Here is a 23,677-nt window from a genome sequence, read left to right on the forward strand (position 1 = left end):
GACGATCTCATTTGTGATAAGAGCAAGCCTAGAGTACATTTCAGCGACACCTTCACCATCCTTCATTTTGAACTTGTCAAGTTGACTTTGAAGCACATCCAACTTGGATTCCTTGATGGAGTTGGTACCTTCATGCATATCAATCAAAGTATCCCAAATTTCCTTTGCATCCTCAAGATGACTGATTTTGTTGAATTCTTCAGGGCACAATCCATTGAAGAAGATATCACAAGCTTGAGCATTGTATTGTAGCATCTTCAACTCTTCCGCGGTAGCTTCACGATTCGGCTCTCTCCCATCAAAGAATTCACCTTGCAAGCCAATACACACAATAGCCCATACGGCGGGGTTATGTCCAAGAATATGCATTTTCATCTTGTGCTTCGAACTAGCGAAATTAGTACCATCAAAGTAAGGACCTCTACGGTGGTAATTTCCCTTGCTAGACGCCATACTCTCCTAGGTTGTGAAACCAAGGCTATGACTTCCAAAAGCTATGAAAATCAAGGCAAATGGAGACCAAAGCTCTGATACCACTTGTAGGATCGAAAGTATGACTAGAGGGGGTGATTAGACTACTTGACCAAATAAAAACTTATCCTTTTCCCAATTTTAGTTCTTGGCAGATCTTAGCTACTTTGTACAAGTCAAGCAATCTGAACACAATTCAAGCAATCATGCAAAGAGTATATGAGCAGCGGAAAGTAAAGCATGCAACTAGCAAGAATATAAATGGAATGCTTTGGATGATTCAAACACAAATAGGAGACAAAGATGTTTTTGTCATGGTTCCGATAGGTGGTGCTATCGTACATCCACGTTGATGGAGACTTCAACCCATGAAGGGTAACAGTTGCATGAGTCCACGGAGGGCTCCACCCACGAAGGGTCCACGAAGAGGCAACCTTGTCTATCCCACCATGGCCGTCGCCCACGAAGGACTTGCGTAACTAGCGGTAGATCTTCACGAAGTAGGCGATCTCCTTTCCCTTAAAAACTCCTTGGTTCAACTCCACAATCTTGTCGGAGGCTCCCAAGTGACACATAGCCAATCTAGGAGACACCACTCTCCAAGAAGTAACAAATGGTGTGTTGATGATGAACTCCTTGCTCTTGTGCTTCAAATGATAGTCTCCCCAACACTCAACTCTCTCTCACATGATATGGATTTGGTGGAAAGAAGATTTGAGTGGAAAGCAACTTGGGGAAGGCTAGAGATCAAGGTTCATATGGTAAGAATGGAATATCTTGGCCTCAACACAAGTGTAGGTAGTTCTCTCTCAGAAAAAGTAAGTTAGAAGTGTAGGTTTGTTCTGATGGCTCTCTCCATGAATGAAGAGGTGGTGGAGGGGTATATATAGCCTCCACACAAAATCTAACCGTTACACACAACTTGCCAATCTCGGTGGGATTGAATAGTTAAACTCGGTCGGACCGATTCAGCGAAGCTACTGACCGTTAGGGTTTTTGGTGGGACCGACATGCAACTCGGTAGGACTGATATGGTTAGGGTTAGGGCATAACGTAATCTCGATGAGACCGATTACACAAACTCGGTGAGACCAATTTTGGTAATAAGCTAATCAGAGAGTTGGTCAGGTAAACTCGGTGGGACCGGTCGCTCATTTCGGTGAGACTGAAATGTTACGAAGGGAAAACAGAGAGTTTACATTGCAATCTCGGTAGGACCGGTCGCTCATCTCGGTGCGACTGAAACGTTATGAAGGGAAACAGAGAGATTACAATCCCATCTCGGTGAGACCGAGATCCCTATCGGTGAGACCGATTTGCCTAGGGTTTGTGGCAGTGGCTATGACAACTGAAACTCGGTGGTGCTAGATACAAAGAATTGGTGGGGCCGAGTTTGACCTTTGGTTTAGGTCATATGTGGATGTGAGAAAGTAGTTGAGGGTTTTGGAGCATATTACTAAGCATTTTGAGCAAGAGCCTCATTAAGCAACACCTCATCCCTCCTTGATAGTATTGGCTTTTCCTATAGACTCAATGTGATCTTGGATCACTAAAATAGAAAATGTAGAGTCTTGAGCTTTGAGTTTGAGCCAATCCTTTTGTCCTTAGCATTTTGAGGGGTCCACTTTTCTCATCCATGCCATGCCAATCATTGAGATTTCCTGAGATATTCATCTTGAAATAGCATTAGCTCAATGAGCTATATGCTTTTAGGAATTACCAAAACCACCTAGGGATAGTTGCACTTTCAAGGTGTGATGAGCAGTTTTCCATTCATCGTGCGGAAGATCCAGAGCTGTTCGGCGGCATGATCGATGACCCACCCGAAGAACTGCCTTCACTAGTGCTCATCGAGAGCTTGATGCTGTCGGTGTTCTAGGAACGGGGGTCCCCAGACTTGCCTGCTTGCGGCCCACGGTGTGGCTCCACTAGCGGCCCTGTACGACCCATCTTCACCAGCAAACACTCAAGACCCTCGCGAGGGGCCAAGCCTCGCAGGGCGGACGACACAAGACCTCCTCAGGGGCGGTCTCACCAGGTTGGATCGTGAGGGGCGGAGAGATCAAGGCAAGGGACACCTCGCGAGGTTCCTGTGACGTAAGCCATGAAGACTGGAGCCAGGCGGGCGCCAACGCACAGTGTCCTCGTTTCCTCTTTGGTGCTAAAGAGGCAAGCGTAGGCGAGGAGTCCCGAGGCATCAGGCAAATGTTTCCATATCGGTGCAACAATACCAAGACCAGTAGGACAGCAGGACGGAGGTCACCGTGGAGCCCAAGACAGCGTCATCACCTGAGCCTTTGGCAGGTGAAGACTACTTTTGCCAGGATAACTTGTACTAGTTGTCTCCCTTCGAATTTGGCCGTTGTGGAATCCCTTCCCGCTCAATATTTTGGAAGAGGACCAGGGCCTCTATAAATAGGACTAGCCTCCACTTTAGCAGGGAGATCTGGTCGGACCCGGATCATCCTGAACCACACAAGTTCACGAAGCACAAGAACACCTCTCCTCAGGAGGCTGTTCTTCCCTTGTAACTGTTAATCCTCAACCCAAGAGGCAATCCACCACACCACACTGGAGTAGGGTATTACACCACAATGGTGGCCCGAACCAATATAAATCTTGTGTCTCTCGGTCTTTGGGTTCGTCGAGCTAGGCCGTGAGATCGTGGAGTGTGCGAGCTAGAGAGGGGAGATATCTTTGTGCGCACCCCAGTGTTCGAACCTCAAGGGTTTTGCCGGAACCCAAAATCTGACATTTGGCGCGCCAGGTAGGGGTGCGTCGGAGCTTCTCTTCCGCCAGTTGATCCGCCGACACTCCGCGATCCCGATGTCCGGTGACCCGAGGACCAACACCGACCGCTAGGCAGCATGGCCGGCCCAGGCGGCGCCGTCCGCCCAAGAAGACCTCAACCCTGTGCCCCAGGCGGCACGCGCACCGCCAAACACTGCGGGGTGCAGGCAGCGCGGTCAGACGCCATCCACCCTTACTCCAGGACAAGCACGGGCAGCTGCAAGGGCCTCAAGCCATGCTGTGGCCACGACGCCGCACACCCGACGGGAAAAAGCGAACATGAGGGCCGCGCTCTCCGTGCCTCGGGAGCTGCTGCTTTGCCGGCTGATGGAGAGCGGTCGGGATGCCTTGCTGGAGCGCGTCGCCGAGCTACTGGATGCCCCGGCCTCGGGAGCGCCGCCGTTCTGCTCCCTGCTTACGCCTCAGGCCATAGCCGGATCGCACAGAAGGCCTCACCGCACTCACGTACCCCCTGGTGCGCCAGGAGGCTTCATCGACACCGGTGCGATCAGCAACACCGGTCGCCTAATCGCACCCGCGCCACCTCCGATGGGTGCAGGCACGAGTGTTGGCACCCACGGCCCCAGCGGAGTACCACCCTACCATCCTTAGGGCGGCACGCTGGGCCTGGCAACATGGAGCGTGGGGCACTTCGGTGAGGTCTTTGGGGCGACGCCCCCGGAGGCCTACGTGCTCTGCATGATGGACCAGGAGTATGCGCTGGAAGACGACCCTGGCTCGTTCCTCGAGCTAGGCTGGGAGGAGGAGGCGCTAGAAGCTGAGGCCTTCCAGGAGCCACCCGGGAGCCTCGCCAACCATGCCAGCGACAACAGCTACAGGGTACCACTAATCTCTCAGGAGCAAGCTTATGCTAACTGTGGGTCGCAGGAGGATCAGGTCAAAACGGCGGACGGCGGCCCGAGCTCAATGGCCTCCCTCGCACAAGGAGGGGCACACTGGGGGCTACAGGGGAGGGGCCGGGAGCCAGGTCCCTCCCCGCATCGTGCGGAGCAGGGCGTTCCCCGGAGGTAGGCCCTCTATCGGGGAGGTGCTGGTGAGCCTACCCCCGACAGAGGACCCGTGGTCGCCGAGGGCGCCGCTAGCGTCCCCTTTGCCCCTTGGCTTCGTCCTAGTTTCCGGTCGCACCAATGGTGGCCGAGGGCGGCGCAAGGCGGGGCCCTCGTCTGGCGATATGAAGTAAGGCTTGCGCCTGTGAAGATCTCCGCTCGTGACACTCTCACGTAACAATGAGTGGGGCTGTACACGCCCCGGAGTATCAGGAGTGCCACCCTCGGGCCTCGGGGGCTCCCTCCCACGTCCAAGTGGCAGCACTTAGCTCCGCGCTGGTTAGTAGACAAGAAGACTAGACTAGGTGCCGGACGTGGCCATTTGCCTTTGACCTCTTTTCTGTAGCCCTGTTCTAGCTTTGGATTTAAGTTGAATTTGAATTTTCATTAGTATGCGCTGGGGTGAATTTTCTCGTTCGTTCGATTTCATGCCATCTGGTTCCTTGCCCTGCTGCCTTCCCCCTCGCGAGCTCCTCACAAGTGGGGGCTGGGCACGGCACGCGCGCACTGCGCACATGCCCTTCCATGGCTGGCACTTGCTCCTCGCGAGGCCCTCTCGGACGTATTGGCAGACCCTTTAGGAGCTCACGACCTCACGAGCTGGTCGGGAGCTGGTCCTGACTAAGGTAAATCTCAGTAGTAAGCTCGCGACGTGACTTGCAGGCTCATAAAAACACATCTTCAGCTTGGCCTAAGGAATAGAGGGAGTAATCTGTTTACATGAGGGGCTCCCCCTCCCAAAATGCTCTTAAAACATTCAGGGCCATGCCCAAGTTCTCACTTAGAGGGTCAAGAACAAGGAAGCATGGTCTCAATCAGACATATTGCTCACCGCGTCCTCTGGGTCGCCCTCAGACGCATCGTTGGTGTCGTCGTCGCCATCGCTGGCAACACCATCCTCGTCACCGGCATCACCATCACCATTGCCGGCGTCGCCCGCACCATCGTCGACCACGTCGCCTTCATACGCAATGACCACCACTGCTTCATCCTCGGAGGTGAAGGCCTTGACTAGAGCATCCACATTGTCCTCTACTCAGCATGCCAGGTCGCCCCGGATGGCCTCGGGCATAGGGGCAATGGCGGCATCAAAGTCGAAGTTGGGATAGGTGTTCTGGAGGTGGCTGAAGACACAGGAGAACGCATGCTTGAGCAGGCCGCGGCTCCTCTCCTCAACAAGCACGCGAGCCCTCTCCGACCAATTCTCCAGGCGTGTCACCACATCGCTGAAGAAAAGGAGGTGACCGGTGTAGTTGTTCGAGCGGGGATGAGGTGCATCTTTGTCATAGATGGCGCCCAGCACCACGTTGGCTCTGATCCTGAGGCTTTGGAGCATGGGGCCGTGCTCGCGCTCCAGCGTCTGCCACTTGAGTGCTTCCTCCATGCTTTGCTGCTCGAAGGACTCGACACTAGTGACCCGCTGCTGAAGGGAAAGCAGCTCGGCACGAGCGGAAGCCAGCTCAGCTTGCACTGAGGTCAGGGCGGCTGCGGTGGCTTTCTCACGATGTTCCTCCTCAGCCAACCCTAACCTGAGGGCATTAGTCCTACCCACAGCTTCGGCTTCCACGAGCTTCAACTTCAGGTCGTACCTGCCCGCAAGATCCGCGCGAGCCTCGGCCACCCGGCGGTCGACCTCCTCCCGAGCCCTGGCCTCGCATGCACCGACCGCATCCTCCTCTTGGGCGACTTGGCGCTCCCTCGTCTCCAACCGCTCAAGCTCAAGGCTGCGCTCCATGGCTTCTAGCGCCAGCGCTTCCTTGCACTCCAGGAATTCTTCCTCCTCGGTAGGCATCCCCTTCATCGAAGCTAGGGCGGCCATGCGCGCCTCCACTTGCCGCTCCAGGGTGGCGCTCCAAGCCTGGAGCTCCCACGCACGGTTCTCTGCTATCTCGCGGCGGCGATCGGCTTCCCGGGCCTCTTCAAGGCTTGAGCACAGGCATCTCGCAAGGTCGCAAGAGACGCCTCGGCCTTCACGTTATCAAGCTCGCACTGGTGGCGCCCGAGGTTGATGGCCACCTTCAGTTTGTGCCGCTCCTCCATCAGCCGAAGACCCTCGACCTCGAGGCGCAGGTCTACATCCATGAGCTCCCCGCCAAGCCGGCTCATCATGCACATTACCTCCTGAAAGAGCTCGTGGCGGCCGACACTCCGTTCATGCGCAAGCTTGAGCGCGCGGCCAATTCCGTCCTCCACAGCGGTGGCCACCGATGGGATCCGAAGAGGCTCTCTCCCTTTCTGCAGGGGGCCGGGGGCTGGCGCCCCCCGGTCGCCGATGGGGCTTCGGCAGGAGCCCGGTGGGGTTGAGGCTCTCTACTCAAAGAACAAACCAAGAATGAAGCCATCCAACCGCCGCCCACGACCAGAGGAGGAGCCCTTGGCACGCTCGTCGCACCCCCAACAAGGCCACGAAGAAGATATGGCAGGGAGCACGGGCTCTAGGTGCCAGGCTTGCGCGTCTGCCTCTCCGGCCGACCTCGCGCCGGAGGCAGCGTGCTGGCCTTGGGCGCTCAAGGCAAACGGGAGACTTGATGCAGGAGGAGGTTGATCCCTGGGAGGCTTCACGACCTTAGCAGATGGGGTCCCGAAGAGCCACCGTCAGGAAGGGAAGCAACACTCGAGGAATTACAAAGATAAGGTACTTACTCATCTATGGCGATGTACTTCCTCTATTTCAACGGCCGGAAGACGCCGCCGCTGCAGCTTGGGGACCCCTTCCTCTTGCGGAGCGCGTCGAAGTCTACACGGAGCCGGCTGAAGCGTTGGACGTGGTGACCAGTGCAGGGCGCAGCTGGTGAAGCGCCCGAGGAGGTGACCTAAAGAGCTCCAAGCTGGGGAGAGCCATCAAGTTCCGCCTCATGACGGCCTCTAGAGGCCTCGAGAGCAGTGGGTTGTGTCGCCCCCTCGACTGCACCTCAGCGTGAGAGTTACGGGCTCCAGAAGATGATGCCTTAGTAACCTCGCGCGGCTTCGACACCTCGGCGCCCACGCCTCCGGCCTCCGGTGGTGCTTGCTCCCCTGCGTCCACTCTTGGGGCAAGTTCTGCACCGGCAACAAGGAGGGGACCATAGTGACCGGGTTCTCGCAGGGCCCATCATGGCCGATTAGACGCATCCCCCGTTCGTCAAAGCGAGGCATCTGCCCCGCGAACTCCGCCCTGTTTGAGCAACAGTACAAGAGACAACCCTCTGGTGGCATATCGGCTGGCGAGGGATCACCCGCCAGGACCTTGATCATAGTTCTTTGTGCCTCGAGCGAAAGCTCTGACTCCTGAAGCCTCATGTGATCCTGGCCGACAGATAGGGCCCACATCGGTTGGGAATGGCACTTTAGTGGGGCGACGCAACGTCGGAGGAACTCCTTCATCACCATGGACGCGGTCAAGCCAAGGTCTTTCAATCTCCTCAGCCGGAACCAGACGAAGGCGAGGAGGGGGCTCGTAAGCTTCTTGTGAGCTCAGCCGGAGCTGGTGATGGCGGGCGTAGATGGAGCCAAGAGTAAAGGGCTGAGCACTCCGACATCCACATACACCCACTGCATCCGAAACCCGCTCGCAGGCGGCGGGTGTTCAAAGTCAATTCCCGAGCCGGCCGTCGCCGCCACGGCCTGGAAGCTTAGGCACCCCGAGCATTGCCGGGGGTCGGTCTGGTGCAATGAGAAGAAATGGCACAGAAGGGCCACGGAGGGGGCGATGCCCACCATGGCCTCATAGACAATGGAAAAGACGGGGAGAAGAACGACAGATTGGGGATCTAGGTGCATCAGATGAATCTGGTAATGGGAGAGCACGGCGTTGAAGAAGGCGGAGAGGGTGGGGGGGGGCAGACCGGCCCACAGGGCGTCGATGAAGAACTGGACCTCGGTGGCTATTCTGCCAACACATGCTCGGGACGTAGGCCAGGCCGCCGTCCCTCCCCATTCGTTGAAGCTGGTGGCGAGCGCAAGGCGGACCTTGTCCATGGCCTCCTCATTAAGGACCCGCGATCGGTCGATGGCGGGCTCGACGGCTAAAGGCGGGCTGGCTGAGGATAGGGGCTTCTTCCCTTTCTCCGTCCGGTTCGACGCCATGGTGACGGAGAGGACTGAGCTCAGGTCGGATGGAGAGGAGCCTGAGGTTCGAAGAAGCCGAGGAGTCGGGGCGTGCATTGCCAGCAAGGGGGAAATAACTATATATGACACCGTGGCCGCCTAGATAGGCGTATATCAAGGCTGCGTGGGGAAGGGGGGCCGCCTACGTCCAATCAATCACCACGCGTCAGCGGGGCCGCAGGCTATTGGGGCCCGCGGCGCTCCGTGCTTGACCTTTGGCTTTGCCTTGAAGCCAAGCCTGAGCGCGCCTTGGGCCTGGGGCTACTGTCGGTGTTTTGGGAATGGGGGTCCCTAGACTTGCCTGCCTGGCTATTGGGGCCCGCGGCGCTCCGTGCTTGACCTTTGGCTTCGCCTTGAAGCCAAGCCTGAGCGCGCCTTGGGCCTGGGGCTACTGTCGGTGTTTTGGGAATGGGGGTCCCTAGACTTGCCTGCCTGCGGCCCGCGGCGTGGCTCCACCAGCGGCCCTGTACGGCCCATCTTCACCAGCAAACACTCAAGACCCTTGTTCTCCCATAAGCGGGTATCTGGCTCGAAGAGCTCGAGAATCCGGACATAGTTCGTCCTCGGGATAGAGGGAGAGTCGCTGCATCGCTCCTCCACCACCGCTATCTGATGGGTGACCGGCGGAGAGTTAATCTCCCTTTGGTCGGGTTTAAGCCCAATCCGATCATAGTCCGTAGTGACTCCCAGAGCGGGGATGCGATCCAAGAGCTCGTTCAAAGAGGAGAGCTCCATTGGATCCATCTGCTCGGTGAATTTTGAGCCGATGTGGAGGCTATTTTCGATGACCCGAGAAGTCATCGTCGGCACAGCGGCCGTCCGGGCGGTCATGACGAAGCGGCCCAGTCGGAGAGTTTGACCTATAGCCAGGGCTCCCCCAGAGGTGATGTTCTCCTTGACAACGAGACGAGCCATCCTTCTTTATGATGATGACACAGTGGAACTCTCAATGAAAGTACCAATGTCGGTGTCAAAACCGGCAGATCTCGGGTAGGGGGTCCCGAACTGTGCGTCTAAGGCGGATGGTAACAGGAGGCAGGGGACATGATGTTTACCCAGGTTCAGGCCCTCTTGATGGAGGTAATACCCTATGTCCTACTTGATTGTTCTTGATGATATGAGTATTACAAGAGTTGATCTACCACGAGATCGTAGAGGCTAAACCCTAGAAGCTAGCCTATGGTATGATTGTCTGTTGTCCTACGGACTAAACCCTCTGGTTTATATAGACACCGGAGGGGGCTAGGGTTACACAAGGTCGGATACAAGGGAGGAGATGTACATATCCGTATTGCCTAGCTGGCCTTCCATGCCAAGGAAAGTCCCATACAGATATGGGACGAAGTCTTCAATCTTGTATCTTCATAGTCCAACAGTCCGGCTGTCCGGAGACCCCCTAATCCAGGACTCCCTCAGTAGCCCCCAAACCAGGCTTCAATGACGATGAGTCTGGCGCGCAGTATTGTCTTCGGCATTGCAAGGCGGGTTCTTCTCCAAATTCTGAATATCTGCTAAGTAGTGTCCGGCTCCCCATAAATGTTGCATTTCTTGGTTTCTGCGCCCAATAAGGGCTATCTTCCACGTGTCGAGCGAATGCGAGGAGCCAGGGAGTTTTTACATTCACCCCCTAGCCATGTAAATAAATCATCTATTAAAGGGATGGGGATTCTTAGATCCAATCCACACCATCCTCCCACGGCGAGAATCCATCGGTGCGCGCTCGGAAAAATCCATTCCATCATGGCCGACCATCGCAGCTCCTCCTCCCGCTCCCGTGGCCCTAAGCCCGGTGATTGGGAGAAGTGTTCCGTCTCCCGCAGCCGATTAGTAGAGTTGCAGACCCAGGGATTTCTTCCACCAGCGTATATGGTCCCCGTCCGAGCCGGGCTTGCCACCTATAATGGCGGGGAGCAAGCGGGTGTGCCTTGTCCCTTACTTACTAAGGGGACTCAGATTTCCAATTCACCCGTTCCTCCGCGGGCTCCTGGAGTTTTACGGCCTCCAGTTGCATAATTTCACCCCTGCTTCCATATTACACATCGCCGGTTATGTTGCCCTTTGTGAGCTATTTCTGGGCTGCGAGGCTCATTTCGAGCTGTGGAAGAGGCTGTTCTGCCTTTTACCCCGCACACAGGAGGGGTCACTTTATCAAGTGGGTGGAGCCGAAATATGGCGCATCGCCGAGACCGGATACCTATCCGGTACCCCGAAGAAGACGTCCGAAGACTGGCCTTTGGAGTGGTTTTACATGGAGGACGTCCCCCTTCCGGACCCTGTTCGGAGGGGTCTTCCCGAGTTCAACAATGCTCCTCTGAAGAAACGCCGAAGTTGGCGCCCACGGAGCCCCCAGGAGGAAGACAACGAAGAAGTCCTTTACCTAATGGACTGGATTAATGTGCTGGCTCAATCAGGATTGACAATTATCGAGGTTATGTTAATATGCATAATGCGGGGTGTGCAGCCGCTTCAATATCGAGGGCACCCCCTGTGGTGTTTTAACGGGGAAGATGATGCCACCCGCTACAGGTGTAAGGGACCAGACTCCGCTGCTGCTTTAGCAAAAATTATGTCCGAGTTGTTCAAGGGAGAGGAAGAGGAGTTCATCCGTATTAAGCCACGGGATGGATTCTCCATGTACAACCCTCCAAGCTGGGTGAGTTGTCACTCTTTACACCCAACCTTCCCGCATTCTTCGTCGTAGATACTCACCTTGCCATTTCCTGGCAGGAACTGCGAAAAGCTGTAAGGGAGGTCAACAGCCCACCTCTCCAACCGGTGGACCCTAGTTTGGCCCTCGATCCCGGACTCGAAGATGATCCAGACATATTTGTGGAGTTGATAGACAGGCAATTCTATCAATTGAGCTGCGATGACGCCATGGTGGCCATAACGGCCAACTATCCTGGACTACTCCCTGCATCGCACGTAAGAAAAAACCAAAGTCCCAACTCCCAAAAAGGATCCCCCTTTATGCACTTCACCTACCGTACACATACGGTGTTTTACAGGGAAGGCCTTCGGGACGCCGTGCCGAACCCGTAACAACTCGCCAACAAGGGGCACCGAAGCCGGGTAGGCCAAAAAGGAAGGCGGTCAGGACGGAGACGCCGGCACAGAGGTATGACACAAAACCTCGCTCCGTGGTTGTCATCTTTCTTAAAATATAATGACGTCCATGTTTCCTAGTAGAAAAAACGCTCGCCGGACTATATCCGGGGAGGCTGCCGATAACGCCTCCACTAGTCGGGCTCCAGGGCCGGACATAGAGGCGGAAGCTAAAGCGGGGCAGACGCCGGATGTTCCTCCTACAGAGGATGCAGACAGATTATCCGCTACAAATTCCCAAGTGGAGAGCGCCATGAATCACAGGCGTCGCCGGGCCGTACTCCATGACGCTTGTTTCTCCCAAGAGGCATTCGATGCCTTCAACTCAGGAGATGCATACATCCTGCTGCTCAAAATGGTCTTGCCAGAGCCACGAATCAGTATGTAAAGGATATACGGGTAGGATAATCTGACGATTATGTATATCAGTAGCCCCTGAGACTTGAAACAGTTGACGCAACTGATTGAAGGATCATTATTTGTGCACGTTCTTACAGAGAAGAATTCCTGACTGTCTCAAGAGCTGGAAGAGTGCAAGGCCCAGCTAGGGGCCGCTGTTGCCGCATTGAAGAAGTCTGAGAAGGGCCCCTCTGGTAATACTTGTTTCCATTGCAAAGAATACAGGTACCAGTTAGTATACGGCATGCATGCAAATCTAACAATAGATGTTCCAGATGACCCCGGAGTGAATCCGGAGGCCGTGGCGGTGAATGCGGCACATGATGATCGACAGCTAAATGCTGGCGGGCGCATGCTTACGGGAGTTAGGCAGGAGAAAAATAATCTCCAAGACGCCAATGTCGGACTGGGCGTGGAACTAAAAGATGTCTGAGCCCAGCTTGCGGACTCCGGGAAGGAGAATAAGCGGCTTCGGCGCGGCATTTTTAGTAAGTGCTTGAACGAACTTCTAAAGGAGTTCGGCAAAGAAGCCGGCTAACAGAGTAATGTCTGCAGGTATGCTGATGGGTCGTCCCGTGGAGGAGATGCCCGGGTCTTCGGGTGATCTTCTACCAGAGCTCTCACAACTGCACGAGCAAGTTTGGCAGGTGATGCAGGGTATTGCCCAAGCCTTGTGGCCATCCGCGTCCCCGCCAGGAGGCATGGGGGAGCTTGTAGAGAAGCTCAAGGGAGCGCGGCGGCGCTTCCGATTATGGAAGATATCAGCCTGCTGACAAGGTGCAAGGGAAGCCTGGGCTATGGTGAAGACGCGATATACCAAGACGGACCCAAAGCACATGGCCGAGGTCAGACCCGTGGGGCCCGATGTGAAAGAGATCCCATTCAGTTTAGTGTATGATCAAGTAGAATTATCCACAAAGTATTCCCAACAGGATTGTAGGCTAGACAACCTGTTGGATGGTATAGAAGAAGAATTTAATCAGTCTTAGTGACTGTGTACTTCAAGTGACATATGTAATGTCCCTAGCCGGATTGTAAATCATTTGTCATGGTGGACCTTTTCACTTCGACCTCAGGACCCGATAGTCCAGAGTGTATCCGAATACCCGCTCGGTTATGTAGAAACCGGGGTATGCATGGAGACCAGGCGTAGGGGTCATAAGTGCTTGAACAGACAAGTACCCAACTAGCTATGTTATATTACATGGGTAGTAAGAAACATCTTCCAGGGAGAATAGTTCCGTTAGGGGTTCCTTTCCCTGGGTACGCATGCCCTAATGTGCATGTCCGAACTGCGAAAAGAGACGCAGGCTATAAACATCTGGGGGCATGTGTTAAATTTAAATAAAAGTCATCTTTTATTCACTGACCGAATATTCTCTTAAGAACGCTAGCTTTCGGCTTCACCCAGTCTGCGGTACACATCCGGCTGACCCGACCGTAACAATCGCATAGGTGCTCCCCTTATGCCCTAGCCGAATTAACGGGAACGTAGGGCATAAATACAAGAGCCAGGCAACCCAGCTTGGCCAAAACATAAGTCATATCGATGCATATAATGGCGAAAAAGGTACATGCAGAAGAATAACACATGTGCGGGGCATAAAGCCCGGAAAAATAATTAGATTAAGCTTCTGTATAAGAAGCCCCCAGGTATAATGAGCGCGGCTAGCGCGTCAAGATTGTGTAACCAAGACACAAGTTTAGCCCTTTAGGGCCTTGAAGAGAATAAAAAAAGAGAGAAAGAGAGAAAAGACAGATATGCAAGAAATTGACGGAGGTGAGGAGACGAACATAGAGTCCGGCGCTAGGCATAGAATCTTCAGAGTCTGGCTGCGTCCATGGTTTTGGCTCGAGTCGATTATCCGATGCATCCCGCAGACGATACGCTCCGCCAGTCAGAACCTAGTCAATAATGAAGGGACCTTCCCATTCGGGCTTGAGCTTGTTCTTTTTCTTCTCCGGCAGGCATAGAACTAGTTCGCCAACGTTATAGGTTTTGGCCCGTACTTCTCTGCTTTGATACCTTCGAGCCTATTGCTGATAGAATGCGGAACGGGCTTTTGCCACGCCGTGCTCCTCATCCAGGGCGTCCAAACTGTCCTGCCGATTGAGCTCGGCCTCTTTTTCTTCGTTTGCAAAAAGGGCCAAGTAATGGGGATTGTTTGGAGAGAGGTAGGCGGCATATGGCTTTGGTTTGCAAAAAGCTGGCAACTGACGCAATGTTGTACCACATCTGCCCGGGCCGTCGGCCAATATAAACCTGTACGGAAGGCCTTGCTTACAAGGGCCCGGGCTGCGGCATGATGGCCGCCGAGTCCGGCATGTATTTCTGCCAAAACCTTCTGCCCTTCCTCTTCGGAGATGCACCTTTGAAGGACTCCGGTACTGCTTTCCTTATAAAGATCTCCCTCATGGACCTTGTAGGCTTTAGATCGCCGCACTATGCAGCGTGCCTCATTTTGGTCCTCGGGTGGTTCTTGCCTGGTTAGGTAGGCCAGGAATGGTTCTGTCCACGGGGCGATGACGGCCATTATTATGTGGACTGAAGGTGTTATTTCGATGGCAGAGCCTCCGATTGTGTCAGAGTGTTCGATATCTAGTGTTGTGGCCGGGTCCGGACTATTGTTGCCGGTGTCCCCTTCTCATACCACGGATGGCTTAAACGATTTTTCCAGGAAGATGTTAGGTGGGACAGGGTCGTGTTTGGCGCCGATACAGGCGAGGATGTCCGCCATCTGGTTGTTTTCCCGAGCCACATGGTGGAATTCAAGCCCCTCGAACCGAGCTGACATGTTGAGGACGGCGTTGCGATATGCCACCATTTTTAGATCCTTGGCATCGAAGTCTCCATTTATTTGGGATATTGCGAGTGTCGGCGTTCTGGGAACGGGGGTCCCCAGACTTGCCTACCTACGGCCTGTGGCGTGGCTCGAGTGGGGGCCCAGTGCGGCCCAGCTTCATCAGCTCAAACTCAAGACCCTCACGAGGGGCCAAGCCCTGCGGGGCGGACGACATGAAGCTTCCTCAGGAGCAGCCTCATCAGGCAGGCTCGCGAGGAGGCGGAGAGATCAAGGCAGGGGCACTTCGCGAGGAGCCCGTGATGCAAGCCATGACGATCGAGATCAGGCGGGCACCAGGCGGGCACCGGCCTATGCAGTGTCCTTGTTTCCACTTCGGTGCAAAGGGAACAAGAATAGTCCAAGGCATCAGCAAAGGTTACCATTCCGGTGCAACGAGACCAAGACCAGCAGAGTGGCAGGACCGAGGTCATCATGGAGCCCAGGACGGCGTCATCACCAGTGCTTTTGGCAGCCGAAGACCACCTTTGGTCATGATAACTTGTGCTAGATGTTCCCCTTCAAAATGGCCAATTGTTGGCGCCCTTGCCGCTCACATTTTGGGAAGAGGACCAGGGCCTCTATAAGTAGGACTAGCCACCATAGAGGGAGGGGGATTCGGACCAAGTAGAACATACCACACCAGCTCAAGAACACCTCTCGCGAGGCCGTTCTTCCCCCTGTATTGTTCATCATCAGCCCCTGAGGCAATCCACCACACACTGGAGTAGGATATTACACCACATCGGTGGCCCGAACCAGTATAAACCTCGTGTCCCCTATGTGTTCTTCTTTCCAGCCTAGATTTCTCGCGAGCCATAGAAGCACGAGTCGGTAGTGGAAAGATCTCCATGCGCACCCCAAAGTTCGAACCTGAAGGGTCTGCCGGAACCCGGAATCCGACATTTGGCGCGCCAGGTAGGGGTGCACCGGAGTTCTCCCTCTCTACGACCCGCTCTCCACCAACATCGCGTTTCGCCCCCATGGCGGACAACGCGCCGCCCGCTCCGGTAACCGATGCCGGCACTGGGGCTGGGGGGCTCCGAGCCTTGGCCCCCACCTTGCGACAAGTGCAGTGGCCGCACAAATTCAAGCCTGAGATGCCGCAGCGCTACAACGGCGCGACGGATCCGCTGGTTTTCCTGCTGGCGTATAGGAGGCTGTCCTCAAAGCTGGGGGCGACGACCGAGTGATGGCCAACTGGTTCCCCATGGCCCTCGCCGGTGACCCGCGCGCATGGCTCCTCCACCTGCCGACGGCTTCTGGGACCTCCTGGGAGGACCTGCGCGACATTTTCCTCACCAGTTATGCCGCACCAGTGCCGCCCGTCGTCGCAGCTCTCCTGGGTGGCTCACAGGCACCACCCTTGAGCCGCCTGATAATCCACAAGTATAGGAGATCGCAACAATTTTCGATAAGTAAGAGTGTCTAACCCAACAAGGAGCTAAATGTAGAACAAATATTCCCTCAAGTTCTATCGACCACCGATACAACTCTACGCACGCTTGATGTTTGCTTTACCTAGAACAAGTATGAAAATAGAAGTACTTTGTAGGTGTTGTTGGATAGGTTTGCAAGATAATAAAGAGTATGTAAATAAAAGGTAGGGGCTGTTTAGGTTAAGAAACAACTAAAGTAAATATAGCGAGTGTGGAAAAGTGGTGGTAGGAGTTGCGAAATTGTCCCTTAAGCAATTGACTATTTACTAGACCGATAGCAAGTATTATGTGGGAGAGGCCACTGCTAGCATGTCATCCCTGACTTGGAATTCTATGCACTTATGATTGGAACTATTAGCAAACATCCACAAATACTAATGTTCATTAAGGTAAAACCCAACCATAGCATTAAGATATATTGGTCCCCCTTCAATCCCGTATGCATCAATTTCTATGCTAGGTTGAAGCTTCTGTCACTCTTGCCCTCCAATACATAGTCCTATCAACATACAACTAACCCTATGGTGTGATCCACACGCGCGCTCATATGATGGGCACAAAAGGACAGCAAAAAAACCGCAAGCAAATTAAATCAATCATAGCAATTCATCAACCACCGATAGGAACAACGAAAATCTACTCAGACATCATAGGATGGCAATACATCATTGGATAATAATATGAAGCATAAAGCACCATGTTCAAATAGAGGGTACATCGGGTTGCGGGAGAGTGGACCGCTATATATAGAGGGGGAAGGTGATGGAGATGTTGGTGAAGATGGCGGAGGTGTTGGTGAAGATCGCGGTGATGATAATGATGGCCACGGCGGTGTTCCGGCGCCGCCGGAGGAGAGGGGGAGAGGGGCCCTCTTCTTCCTCTTCTTTCTTGACCTCCTCCCTAGATGGGAGAAGGGTTTCCCCTCTGGTCCTTGGCCTCCATGGCATGGGAGGGGCGAGAGCCCCTCCGAGATTGGATCTATCTCTCTGTTTCTCTCTGGTTCTGCGTTCTATTCTGGCTCTGTTTCACCGTTTCGTGTATATATGGAGATCCGTAACTCCGATTGGCCTGAAACCTTCGCCGTGATTTTTTTCCGAATATTAGCTTTCTTGCAGCAAAAGAAGAGCGTCAACCACTTTACGGTGGGCTCACGAGGGTAGGGGGCGCATTGATTTTCCTTCCGAAATTTCCATATTTTTCAAAAATAAGCTTCGTCCATTTTTATCCCGTTTGGACTCCGTTTGATATGGATATTCGGCGAACCCAAAAACATGCAACAGACAGGAACTAGCACTGGGCACTGGATCAATATGTTAGTCCCAAAAATAATATAAAAACTTGCCAAAAAGTATATGAAAGTTGAATAATATTGGCATGGAACAATCAAAAATTATAGATACGATGGAGACGTATCAGCATCCCCAAGCTTAATTCCTACTCGTCCTCAAGTAGGTAAATGATAAAAAGATAATTTTTGATGTGGAATGCTACCTAGCATAATCTTGATCATATGCCTAATCATGGCATGAATATTAAGACACGAGTGATTCAAAGCAATAGTCTATCATTTGACATAAAAACAATAATACTTCAAGCCTACTAATAAAGCAATGATGTCTTTTCAAAATAACATGGCCAAAGAAAGTTAACCCTACAAAGTCATATAGTTTGGCTATGCTCCATCTTCACCACACGAAATATTCAAATCATGCACAACCCCGATGACAAGCCAAGCAATTGTTTCATACTTTTGACGTTCTCAAACCTTTTCAACTTTCATGCAATACATGAGCGTGAGCCATGGACATAGCACTATAGGTGGAATACAATATGATGGTGGAGAAGACAAAATGGAGAAGATAGTCTCACATCAACTAGGCGTATCAACGGGCTATGGAGATGCCCATTAATAGATATCAATGTGAGGAGTAGGGATTGCCATGCAACGGATGCACTAGAGCTATAAGTGTATGAAATCTCTAGCTAAAACTAAGTGGGTGTGCATCCAACTTGCTTGCTCATGAAGACCTCGGGCATTTGAGGAAGCCCATCATCGGAATATACAATCCAAGTTCTATAATGAAAATTCCCACTAGTATATGAAAGTGATAACTCAAGAGACTCTCTATATGAAGAACATGGTGCTACTTTGAAGCACAAGTGTGGTAAAAGGATAGTAACATTGCCCCTTCTCTCTTTTTCTCTCATTTTTTATTATTATTTTTTTGGTGGGCTTCTTTGGCCTTTTTTTATTTGGGATTCTTTGGCCTCTTTTATTTTTTTGTAAAGTCCGGTGTCTCATCCCGACTTATGGGGGAATCATGGTCTCCATCATCCTTTCCTCATTGGGGCAATGCTCTAATAATGATGATCATCACACTTTTATTTACTTACAACTCAATCTTACAACTCGATATCTAGAACAAAGATATGACTCTATATGAATGCCTCCCGCAGTGTACCGGGATGTGCAATGATCTAGCGTAGCAATGACATCAAAAAACGGACAAGCCATGAAAACATCATGCTAGCTATCTTACGATCATGCAAAGCAATATGACAATGAATGCCCAAGTCATGTATACGATGATGGTGGAAGTTGCATGGCAATATATCTCGGAATGGCTATGGAAATGCCATGATAGGTAGGTATGGTGGCTGTTTTGAGGAAGATATTTGGTGGGTTTATGGTACCGGTGAAAGTTGCACGGTACTAGAGAGGCTAGCAATGGTGGAAGGGTGAGAGTGCGTATAATCCATGGACTCAACATTAGTCATAAAGAACTCACATACTTATTGCAAAAATCTATTAGTTATCATAACAAAGTACTACACGCATGCTCCTAGGGGGATAGGTTGGTAGGAAAAGACCATCGCTCGTCCCCGACCGCCACTCATAAGGAAGACAATCAATAAATAAATCATGCTCCGACTTCATCACATAACGGTTCACCATACATGCATGCTACGGGAATCACAAACTTCAACACAAGTATTTCTACAATCCACAACTAACCACTAGCATGACTCCAATATCACCACATTTATATCACAAAACTATTGCAAGGAATCAAACATATCATATTCAGTGATCTACAAGTTTATGTAGGATTTTATGACTAACCATGTGAATGACCAGTTCCTGTCATATATCTAAATAGATATAAGTGAAGCAAGAGAGTTTAATTCTTTCTATGAAAGATATGCCCATGCTCTAACAAGTATAAGTGAAGCAAAAGAGCATTCTACAAATGGCGGTTGTCTAAGTGAAGAGAAATAGATAATCCAAACGTCAAATGATATAAGTGAAGCACATGAAGCATTCTATAAAGCCATACTCAAAAGATATAAGTGAAGTGCAATGAGCATTCTATAAATCAACCAAGGACCATCTCATACCAGCATGGTGCATAAAAGAAAAATGAAAACCTAAATGCAAAAGACTCTCCAAGATTGCACATATCGCATGAACAAAACGAATCTGAAAACATACCGATATTTGTTGAAGAAAGAGGGGATGCCTCCCCAGCATCCCCAAGCTTGAGCTGTTGCCTCTCTTCCTTCTTCTCACATCGACACCTTCTCGATCATCGAACACTTCATCCACACAAAACTTCAACAGAAAACTCGGTAAGATCCGTTAGTATAATAAAGCAAATCACCACTATAAGTACTGTTGCAAACCAATTCATATTTTGTTTTTGCATTGTGTCTACTGTAGTATAACTTTTTCATGGCTTAATCACTGATATAAATTGATAGTTTCATCAAAACAAGCAAACTATGCATCAAAAATAGAATCTGTCTAAAACAGAACAGTCTGTAATAATCTGAACATTCACCATACTTCTGATACTTGAAAATTTCTGCCAAAATTAGGAAAAATAAACAATTTGTACAGCAAGACAGTGCAAAAAGAATCAGAACCATTTGACGTTCCAGCTAAAAATTTAAAATCACACACTACAGCCAAAGTTTCTGTCCTGCACCGTACAAACCATCAAGCAAATGTAAACATCCTAAAGGAAAACCTTGGCACATTATTTTTATAATACAATGGAATTGTACAAGGGGATAATTATTTTTGTTGAAAAGTTTCTGTAATCAAGATTCACAAAGTTGCCGTGAGCATGAACAAAGTTCAAGGAGCTCTCCCACTTCAACAATGCTTGCCTTTCTCACTTTCACTTTCCTTTTTGAAAAAGCTTTGGGTTCCCCTCTTTATTTTTGTTGTTTTTAAACTATATGAAAGCACTCAACAGAAATAAACGACTCTCCAAAACTTCCGGGTTGTCTCCCTGGCAGCGCTTTCTTTAAAGCCATTAAGCTAGGCATAAAGTGCTCATGTAGTGAATCCACCCGGATCCCAAGGTATATCAAAGCCAATTTTAATTAACAATGATTTGTAATTTAGTAGTGAGCACAAAGCAACATATATCAAGCAATGACGAAGTCTAACTCTCTTCCTATGCATCGGCATGTCATAAAAGAACAATTCATGCACACCTAGTAAAGGCCAATGCATAGTATAAACAGTTTCCTGCAATTTTATCATGTTGGAAACATAGAGAGGTGGTGATATAGTTCCTCTCTCATAATAATTGCAAGTAGGAGCAGCAAGCACATGCATATTATAATCATCAAAATCATCATGTGCATCGGTAAAAGACAACACATCAATGTAATCCTCAATAAGTGCAAACTTCTCCGATATAGTATAATCGGGAGAATTCAAAAAGATAATAGAACTATCATGCGTGGGTGCAATAGCGACAATTTCATGTTTAACATAAGGAACTATAGCAAGTTCATCTCCATAAGCATAATTCATATTGGCATCTTGGCCATAAGCATAGCAAGCATCATCAAAAAGGGATATTTCAAAAGAATCATAGGGATCATAACAATCATCATAGTAATCATCCTTCGGTAAGCACGAAGGGGAATTAAACAATGTATGAGTTGAAGAGTTACTCTCATTACAAGGTGGGCACGGGTGATCAATCCGCTCTTCCTCCTTTTGTTCTTCGCTCTCCTCCTCATCTTTTTCATCCAATGAGCTTATAGTGTCATCAATTTCTTCTTCCATAGACTCCTGCAAAATATTAATCTCTTCTTGGACAGCGGAGTAGTCCTCAATATATAGTTTAACATAAGCATTAGAAGCATAATTCTCATAACAATATTCAAGTATGGCAAATTTTTCATATTTGTGAAGAGTATCATCATACTTTTCAATCAAAGAAGCAATTTTATAAGCACCCTTAAAAGCAACAAATTCTTCAATTTGTTGAACATCATAGTAATTATAAACACCCTTAGCATACGAAGATAGGATTCCATTATTACTAAACTCACATTGATAAGGAATGTGTTTCTTAGGGTTTTCAAAACAACAAGTAAAATCATATATTTCACATAAATTCCAAGCATAGCATTGCAAACATTGAATTTGACTCCATAATAGTTTCCCTTTTTCAGATATACGGTGTCGCACATAACAAGCATGCTCATCTAAAGATTTTCCCTCAACTAAGCTAGTTGGGGTTTCGGCACGAGCACAAAGGGATCGAAGATGATCCAAGTAAAAAGCTTCAGCTGTGTGATATATTTTGAGTGGTTCTTCAACCATTGGTTCTATAGGTACAACTAATTTTTTTGGTATTTTGCGTTTCCTACCCATAACTAAAGATAGAAAACAACTAAGAACAGCAAATAAAAATTACTTAGTGATAAAGCAAACAAGCACACACAAGAATATTCACCCCACGCTATTGCTCCCTGGCAACAGCGCCAGAAAAAGGTCTTGATAGCCCAAAAGTATAGGGGATCGCAACAGTTTTCGATAAGTAAGAGTGTCGAACCCAACGAGGAGCTAAAGGTAGAACAAATATTCCCTCAAGTTCTATCGACCACTGATACAAGTCTACGCATGCTTGACGTTCGCTTTACCTAGAACAAGTATGAAACTAGAAGTACTTTGTAGGTGTTGTTGGATAGGTTTGCAAGATAATAAAGAGTACGTAAATAAAAGGTAGGGGCTGTTTAGGTTCAGAAACAACTAAAGTAAATATAGCAAGTGTGGAAAAGTGGTGGTAGGAGTTGCGAAATTGTCCCTTAAGCAATTGACTACTTTACTAGACTGATAGCAAGTATTATGTGGGAGAGGCCACTGCTAGCATGTCATCCCTAACTTGGAATTCTATGCACTTATGATTGGAACTATTAGCAAGCATCCGCAACTACTAATGTGCATTAAGGAAAAACCCAACCATAAAATTAAGATATATTGGTCCCCCTTCAATCCTGTATGCATCTATTTCTATTCTAGGTTGAAGCTTCTGTCACTCTTGCCCTCCAATACATAGTCCTATCAACATACAACTAACCCTATGGTGTGATCCATGCGCGCGCTCATATGATGGGCACCAAAGGACAACAACAAAACCGCAAGCAAATTAAATCAATCATAGCAATTTATCAATCACCGATAGGACAACGAAAATCTACTCAGACATCATAGGATGGCAACACATCATTGGATAATAATATGAAGCATAAAGCACCATGTTCAAGTAGAGGGTACAGCGGGTTGCGGGAGAGTGGACCGCTATATATAGAGGGGGGAAGGTGATGGAGATGTTGGTGAAGATGGCGGAGGTGTTGGTGAAGATCGCGGTGATGATGATGATGGCCACAGCGGCGTTCCAGCGCCACCGGAGGAGAGGGGGAGAGGGGCCCCTTCTTCCTCTTCTTTCTTGACCTCCTCCCTAGATGGGAGAAGGTTTTCCCCTCTGGTCCTTGGCCTCCATGGCATGGGAGGGGCGAGAGCCCCTCCGAGATTGGATCTATCTCTCTGTTTCTCTCTGGTTCTGCGTTCTGTTCTGGCGCTGTTTCACCGTTTCGTGTATATATGGAGATACGTAAATCCGATTGGCCTGAAACCTTCGCCGTGATTTTTTTTCTGAATATTAGCTTTCTTGCGGCAAAAGAAGAGCATCAACCGCCTTACGGTGGGCTCACGAGGGTAGGGGGCGCTTTGATTTTCCTTCTGAAATTTCCATATTTTCCAAAAATAAGCTCCGTCCGGTTTTATCCCTTTTGGACTCCGTTTGATATGGATATTCTGCGAAACCAAAAACATGCAACAGACAGGAACTGGCACTGGGCACTGGATCAATATGTTAGTCCCAAGAATAATATAAAAAGTTGCCAAAAAGTATATGAAAGTTGAATAATATTGGCATGGAACAATCAAAAATTATAGATACGACGGAGATGTATAACCGCCACGTCAAGCCGTTCACCCGCCGAATCAGCACCGCTTCCAAGCGTCGAGAAGCCCCCCCGGGCTGGGTGGCGCCCGAGGCCGATCTAACCTTCGACTCGGATGATCACCCCATCAACCCCAAAGGTTTGGGCGTGCTCCTGATGCTGTGCACCCCCACCATCTGCCAGGTGGCCATCACCAGGACCCTCA

Source organism: Triticum dicoccoides, chromosome 2A (assembly GCF_002162155.2).
Source record: "Triticum dicoccoides isolate Atlit2015 ecotype Zavitan chromosome 2A, WEW_v2.0, whole genome shotgun sequence".
NCBI lineage: Eukaryota > Viridiplantae > Streptophyta > Magnoliopsida > Poales > Poaceae > Triticum > Triticum dicoccoides.